Source organism: Labrus mixtus, chromosome 9 (assembly GCF_963584025.1).
Source record: "Labrus mixtus chromosome 9, fLabMix1.1, whole genome shotgun sequence".
In the NCBI taxonomy this organism is placed as follows: domain Eukaryota; kingdom Metazoa; phylum Chordata; class Actinopteri; order Labriformes; family Labridae; genus Labrus; species Labrus mixtus.
Genome location: NC_083620.1, coordinates 11,411,934 through 11,420,895, shown reverse-complemented (window position 1 = coordinate 11,420,895; position 8,962 = coordinate 11,411,934).

The window sequence follows — 8,962 nt, the reverse complement described above, 5'->3', positions numbered from 1 at the left end:
CATTTACTCGTCTCTCCTGATTGAACTGGTGCAAGTGATTCCACAAATTTCACTTATTTATTCTGCTTTAAAGAACCAACATTAAAATACAGTGTTATAGGAATAGTGGCCACACCAGATGATGGAGATATAAAAGAGGATGGTTATAGTGTCAAATTATATGGAATTTAACCTACATAGCTCATAGTTTTGTAATTTTGACATTCAATGTTTTGGTTCAGCCCCATTTCTAGTCCGAACAGGCCCCCACTGTTCGCTACCTGTCAGCTATACCTGCCAAAAAACAGCACCAAGACTATGCTTGTGAACAAACTGGCATGTTTAGCAGCTTACACGTTGGAAATGTCCTGCGGTATTCGGTGGCTTTCCAAAATGTGAGGTAGAATTTGACTGACATATATCAATATTCAATTGTAAAATTATTTAATGACTGTTTTTTCGGCAATTTTTATTGATTCAGGTAAATTTTTTTGATGTCTCAATTCATTTTCTTCACTTTTGGTCTTTACAGCAGCTCTCTTATGTTGTCCGGTTTAAATTGAGCATCATTGACTCAAAATGATAATCTTTTGACCTTTCCTCGCTGCCCTAAGCAGCTTTTTTGTTATTGTGTTTCAATAACTCTTCATTTTCTCCCACATTCAAGTTTTTGACTCTTTACTCGTCTCTCTGTAAGACACCCACTATGATTAGCACCTTATAAAAAAAACTCTGCTATGATGCCTATACAAATTCAATGTCAGCCATAGTGTGTTTAGCGAACTCTAGAGACCTTTAAATGTGTCAGGAACTTATCTACTTAGTAACATTCACTCACTCAGACAGTAAATGCTACATAGTAAGCTAGTAATAGCTTGTTTAGCTAACATGTAAGAAGTGACGTCAAACGGTCCAGTTTAAGGTGATTTATTTTTCTTTGTAAGGCAGTGCTTACTCTCTTTTATTACCTGTTCAGGTAATAAAACTTGACTCATGGTAAACTCTGTCATGTAACAGTTTATCATACTCGTGTATTTCACTTTGGTCTGGGTAAATGAAGTTGCCCATGGAAGCCTGAAACATGACAAGTGCTGACATGAGGGGCAGTGCATGCTGATGTTCCCTACAACACAAAAGCCTAAAAAGCCTGCTATACATCAGGTTTGGAACATCATGTAGCAGACAAGCTATACATTCTGACTGGACATTGAAATCCCACATAAATGCACTACTACACTGGTGTTACAGGATTCAGATAAATGCCTGATAGTTTGCAAATGAAGTTATTTCACAGATTCTCCTGGACTTTTTTCTGTCTGATTGACCCTAACAAAATATCATTACAATTGTGAAATTGACAGAAACCCGTCATAGCAATGGAGAACTTTAATCCCTGAACTCCTCTCGCATTTGATCACTCATTCAATGTTCACAGAAAGGATGTGATCCCCTTCTTGTCAAACATATATATCTCTACCTCTCTTTGTCTTGGGTCTTTGTGCACACTTATTTCCATTATGTCAACATCCATCTCTCAAATATGTTTGCCTAGTATTATTCTATCATTAACATTAGCCTATATACCCTTTCCTTCTCTAATCAGCAAATGGATTGTCCAATTCATGTCCTTGAAAATGTAAATCAGGAATTCTAGGCTCCTATTGACTTTGGGAAGAGGGGACACATCCAATGTGAAACCAATTTCTTTCCAAGCTGAAACACTGCATTTGTCCTGGAGTGAGCCAACAGGAGATGATAAAGTATCACTCTCATTTCCATCCCATGTGTAGCGGCCAGACCTTTTCTCAGACTCATTTGTTTAGAAAGGGTCCCCTTTGCACCAAATGTATGCATATTGAACCATAAGTGCAAATAACACAGGAGTACTGGGACACTATTTGCTTGGCAGTGTGCTAAGGGGTGCATTTTAGCCTTTGAGGTTACTTTGTCAATAGCAGTTGAGTTTTTTGGGATAGTTTAGTACCGTCCAAAGACACCCAACCCCTTTGTGACATCCCCATCTGTTTAAGCAAGTCTGCAAGTTAGGTACTGTAATCACCTTCAGTAACTCACATGACTTCTCTGCACACCATGGCATGAATTTATCTGCTGCTGATGCTGGGTGACTCACAACATGTCTGTTGGAAAAAAAAAAGAAGAAAAAACAATTCATCTTCATCATGCACTCTGAGTGAACCTCTCTCGGAGGCCTTTCCTCAACATCCCTCCTTTGAAAACACTAAATGGGCAAATGAGATGACTGCAGGGATGGAGTAAGCCGAGAACTGTCAGGAAAAAAAGTGGCACAAGAGAGAACATGTTCACATTTTAACCCCACAAATAATGTCTTTCATCTCATCTTCAAAATAAGAAAATACAGTTGTGCTGAACCCCTTCATAGATTACATCATATTTTATCCCCTTGGTTGCTCAGTTGCCCCGTTTCCATGGAGTCTCATGGGGAGCTGTTTCAAAAGCGGATTTGATTGGTCACTGTGGCTGCTTCCCTCTGTGTCTCTAATTAGCAGTCTCATAGCTTCCCTCAGGTTTGTAGTGGAGTTGGTGGGACAACAGGCTTTCACACTGAAATGCACACACACAAACACACGCATGCGCGCGTGCGCACACACACACACACACACACACACACATACACACAAGGGATAAAATGCATGCACCAAAACACACTTTATTTCCCTGTGTGTGTTGTGTGTGCTTTTATCATGCAATTTTAACTTATCATAACTGTCTCCTCTTCCTTTATTAATTTATTTGTGAAATTTTCTTCCTTTTGTGTGTCATTATTCCTCCCTCTGCTTTGCTTGGGGATGTAATCAGAGAACCAAAAAAAACTGAGGGGGAAAAAAGCAGGAAGCCAGTCAATTCCCTCTGCAAATAAAGGGAAACTCAATGGTGCAAAATAATAAATTATTGGAAAATAAAGGTCCCTCTCCACTGCATCGCTTTACTCTGATGTTTCACTGCAAGTTAGCTGCTGTAGCTTCAGTCTGCTTCCATTTTTCTCACAACAAACCTTCTCTCTACAACTCTGTTCAACTTCCTCTTTCCATCACGCTTCCATTTTTCTCCTATACTATCCTTCTCTTCTCCAACCACATGAGGATATCCCTGGACATTTTTTTTGGTCCTTATATAGGTTCAGATCATTTATTGGCCGATATTAGGAATATATAAATATACAGTACACATATAATATATTCAGATAATAACATTTTACCCTACAATAATCAACTGATAATAATGCCATTCATTTACACGTTAACAGGCCTTCACATTCCAACACAGTAGGTGGCGGTAAGCGAGCCGCCATTGAACAAATAGAAGAAGAATGAAGAGGAGCGTTGCAGCAGCGAAAGTTAACATGGTGTCACCAGTATGGATGTTTTGTACCGTGTCAGAGCAGAATAACACAATTTCACTATGTGAAACCTGTGCTGCGTCACCTGAAAAGTTGTCCTTACAACTAAGAAGTATTAAAGTAATACGAAGCAGCAGTAGCTGCTAGCATTAGCCCTAGTATAAGACGAGTCCCGTAGTGCCGACTCGACAGGCATTTGAAAACTGCAACAGCCCAAAGACTATAGCAATGGATAAAACAAATCACGGATTTTGTCATTAAAAATAAATCAAAAATAAAAGCATCACTAAACTAAACACCAGCTCACTTTCCTCCCCTTTTCCTCCTTGACAGACAGAATCTTAAACTTCATGAAATCATGAATGTATAAAACCATGTTGTTAAAAGAAAAAGTCATTTGGTTAGTTTTAAGAATTAAACCACAGGGGGTAGTCATATGCTTATGCTACATGTACTACACTTAATCAATAGTTGTATTTGCACTCATATGCAAGCTCTTTTTCCTCGTCTTTTTACTGCTGCAACACTTGAATTTCACCACCGAGGATCAATAAAGAATTATCTTATCTCATCTTATGTTGTGCTTCGCAGTGAATGCTTGGGTTCTCTCCAGGTACTCCGACAGTCCACAGACATGTTTGTTAGGTTAATTGGTGACTTTAAAAAATTGGCCGTAGGTGCGAACGTGAGCATGGCTGGTTGTCTGTCTCTATATGGCAGTCCTGTGATTGACTGGAGAGCAGTCCAGGGTGTACCCCTCCTCTCGACTCCAAAGACAGCTGGGATTGGCTCCAGCCCCAGCGACCCCGAACAGGAAAAAGAGGTAAAGATAATGGAAGGATGGATCTTATGTTGTGGATCATTGGTTATCTGCAGAGAGTAAAAAATAACTTTATTTTTTCAAATGGCAAAAACAAATAAAAAATACTGAAAAGTCAGTACTATTCTTTTTTTTCTCAGTGTTGACATTGGAGATGTCAGCTAATATAGAATGTTAATGTAGGCCTATATATTCATCTTTTTTATGTTTTCGGGGCCATTTTTTACCTTCATTGGATAGGAAAGCTAAAGAGAGACAAAAAGCACATTTCCAAACATAAACTCTTACTTTAATATGTGTACAGTTTTTAAACTCACAGTACATCAAATTTGATTAAATAGAGTTGTTTAAAAGTAGTTAAAAATTTCTGTATTTATAGCAGATCACTTACTAAAATATGGAAGGCATTTCTTAGCCAAAGAAAATCTTCATTAGCATTTATAAGATCAGTTATATATCTGCAGAATGTAAACCCATCTCCAACATTAAAGGCAGAGCTCAATCTAACAAACAGTCTCAGGAGCTATTTTTTTCCTCTGACGCACTCCTTTGCATCATACCCGCCTTTAAAGCAGAGTTTTTGAGGATCATACAAATATAAACTCTGAGGGGTGTAAGGGATGAAACAGATCATGGTTAGGTATGGCAGGAGTCATTCTCTAAATCAATAAGGAATAAGGCCAACACCTAAAACTCTGTTTTCTGTGGGTGATGCATTGAAGGTACTTTATTTTTCCAACTTTTTTTTTAAAGGGGGCAGGTCAGGTGAGGGGAACACTGTGTGAGTGATAGATGAACATAAAGTTATAGGAATATTATTGAGGATGAGCCACAGGGGAAAAAAAGCATGTTAAGATTATGTTTGTGAATTATTTCAATGAACACGACTGAATGTTCACAGGTTGTACCAACATATGGATGGGGAGAAGGCAAAAGGGGGAAAAAGAGCAAGTTCCAGAGAGGCTGACGGACAGACGTTAAGAGATATACAGCAGGTAAAGGGGATAATAATAAAGACATGAAGTAAAGTGAGACAGCAAAAAAATGGACGGAGGCGACGAGAGGGATGTTTATTTTCCCCATGATCATGAAGCCGTCTGTCTCTCATTTAGCCCAAGGTTCTGATTAAGTCGTTTGTGTTTAAAGAGGAGGAAGCCTCTAATTCCCCTCCTTTCATCTAATTTAATTATGTGCTGACATTCTCCCATTCTTCCTTAGAAGGATAAAAGCAGCTTAAGCTTTTATGTAGAGCTTTAATGACAGCGGCGAGGACACTCTACTCGCTGATTGCTTAGCCTTAAGTGTGTTTAGCATTAACACAGCGCTGCGCCAAATACAGTCGTGTGCACGCTTTGGAAGACACGCTACTCCACGTGGTGATGATCCACGCAGGCACAAAGGTGATTGTGTTTTACTCTGTATGTAAAAATCATGTACATGAAGTTTTCCTCTCTTACCTTTTCATTGAAATTCACTAAGGATGCTGGAAATGTTCTTGTTAAAGTGCATTCTCACCGTGGTGTTTTGAAGTCGTTGGCATGGCGTGTCATTAGTTACTATGGTTGCCTAACAGTTGAAACCATCTATGGTTTTTCTATGCGGAGTTAAATGTTTCCATATGGATTTCCTCCTGCAGTCTTAAAATAGATGAAAGTTAGTTTGAAATGTAAATTTCTCCAAGTTGTGAATGTTTTTGTCTGTTTATATGTGAGCAGAGAGAGACGGTTCTGCTCACAAACGCCTAGCTGAAGAAACATGGGTGTTTCACTTCCCCTCATTATGCAATGTTCAGTGACTTTTTATTTTCTAACATATAATGCCAACGTACACGACATAGACAAAATATCAACAAGGAAAGAAACAACTTTTTGACGTTACCTGGGACATCATTTGGTGTTAGATGACTTTCTGCACCCGGTGAAACTGCTGAAGATGAGAGAATGATGAGACTGTTAACGATACAGCCAAAAGTTACATCTCAATCTGTCATGAATCATATCTGCAGGGATGTACACTCAGCAGGCAGATTGTTGCTTTCCCAATAGCTGTGAAACAGATCACAAATCTGCTGGGCAGTATAGTGTAACCTGTTGGCAACAATGCATAAGCTAATATGCTAAGTTTTAACATTCTGTTTATGCATATCTAACTGCTGTTTCACAAAGCTCGCGCCAGCATGTCAAATCCTGTGCGATATTTACTCCCATCCATCTTCTTGCTTTGTCACTCTTTTTATTTCTTGTGTCTGGTATTTTAAGAACTTACTGTTATCTATCTTCCTATTTCTTCCTTAAATGTTCAATGTTTTATGTCTAATGCCAATGGTATGTTGTCTTTTTATGGTTGAAGCATGGGTGAAGACCCCAAGACTAGTTTCTCACCTTGTGGGATAAATAAGGTTTATCTTGAAATAATAACCAGCTAGTCACTGAAGAATTCTTGTAAAGTCATACACAAAAAACAAATATCCAGTTTGCACCATTCCTGCCACCCTGCATACTGGGATGGGCCCCAGCTGCACAACAAGTGGTTTAAGGGTTAAGTGTGGGGAAAAAAGTCAGGTCTCTGTGAATATGAGATACATGCTTTTTAAACGTTTTAGGCTGCACAGCAAGAAACTTCAAATATTGATCCGTGCTGTGCTGTTTTTATGAGAATTAAAATAAGGCAAATATACTATATAGTATATAGTATACCCCGATAGTTCTCATTTATATCTTACATCTCCCAGTGTACACATGCAGATGAGATACGATTTATTCTTTCAGTTGAGTTTCTCTAAAGTTCCAAAAGCAAGGTAAAGTAGAAAAGAGAAACATTAAATTGCTTTCAGAAATTGAAAGAAAAAAAACTGCAAGAAGTTCTGGGGATGATAATCATAACAGAATTTATACATAAACAGTTTTGCGAAGTATAGCAAACACTTGCCTTTTTCTCAATAGAAAACATTCCCTCAGAACCATTCCCACTGAGCTTTGTTAATACTCTGGGCATGTCCACACCTCACAAACATAATCATCCCATCCCCATCAAAAAGTAAGATTTGAGACATTCATCAAACTACTGTAGAACATCGGATTAACAGCCCCCAGCAAGAAATATCTTGTAAGAATCAGCTCTATAAACAGCACTGCACGGGCGGGGCCTGCTCGCCAAATCAGCAGAAATATCTTTAATTAGGATGAGAGGTTTTGGTGTTGTCACACAGACGAACAAACAAGCCATTAATCAAGTCATTGGTAGTCTCATACTCACACATTTTTAAGAGGCAGACTAGGTGTGCCTGTGTGAGGATGAAGACAGAGGGTGAGAGCAACAGTCCAAAAGACACAGTGTGCTAGAATCATTGATAAAGACGATTAGAAAGAGAACATATTGAAGTCAGGTAGAACAAGAGATTGATAATGAGACAGACGGGAAGAGGCCAAGTGTTAGAATGATGAAGATAAGACACAGTGAGAGGGAGGTTAGGGAAAATATTGAACAAGAGTAGAGCAAGAGCAGAATCCCTATGTATCGGTGTTAATGGAATATTTATTTTCTATATCACTCAGAAACATTTTTTTTCTGACCGTCTCACACTAAAACAATTAATCAACACACATCAGAGCCTCTGCTTTTCAGTTTAGACTGCCAATTATTCACCTTGAACTTTAGACATTATTTTATCGCAATAGCAATCAATCTATAGTGTTTAGCACATGTGACGGAGCGGCTCCGTCATTGACTGCAGTCAGCACACACACCAACACACACGCTGACACACACCGACACACACACATACGCCAAACTTTTCCCTCTGCCAGTGCGCCGATAATCACTCAGTAAATCACACCATCATCCTCCTTTCCCTCTCCGTTTCATAGCGCGAGCAACGGTGCACACTTGAGAGCTCTACTTTTGTTTTTCATACATATATATATATATATAAATAAATATATATATATATATATATATATATATACAGTATATCTTGATGCAGAGTAGTGTGGTGCGTTTCATATGCGCTCCGCTGTGTCCCGTTTGGGTGCCAAACAGAGGCGGCCCATTTCCGCATACTAAATACGCGGATGCGGCGCGCAATAGTAATCACGTGATTGATTGGTTAATTAACTGTTTGTTTACAATGTATCGCCACAGATACATTGCTGTGGTGTTAATAAAATATGGATTAAAATGTTCAATTTAGTGAAATGTAGTGCTTGCTGCTTTCAGGCAGTCTAGTCCTGGTTACAGAGGAGGACGTTGTTGGAGACTTTCTTTTTTGAAGTGCAGTTTTGTTTGCTCGCTCATGTGGAATTTTGTTTTTAGAAGACTTTTGTTTTGTGAATAGTTTAAATTCAATTTTTCCTGTTTTTGCATTTTTTTTTGTAAATATCTGTCACTGCACCTTGGGAGGCCGGCTAAAAATAAAACACATCAATTGCAGTCTTCGACTACGCCTGTGTTTTTAAGATTTTTGGGTGTTTTGAAAGAGGACCTCGTCACAGCACATAACTTGGAAAAAGTCTTGATCTTTACTGGAAAACAGCTAGACCAAAAAAAGCTGAATCACACTCTTCCTTCTTCGGTATTATATGTAACAAATAAAAGATCTTGTTGTTTTAAAAAGAAACCAGACTACATTGTGAAGTTAACAATGTAGTCTAAATGTTAGCCTCAGTGAAACACAATGTTCCTTTATAAGAAAGAGCTGCAGGGTTCACATTCCTCCCCACCCTGAGTGAAACCAGGTGATTTAAAGTAGAATTACCAGCAACTAACGATGGCAGGTAAATAAGTAG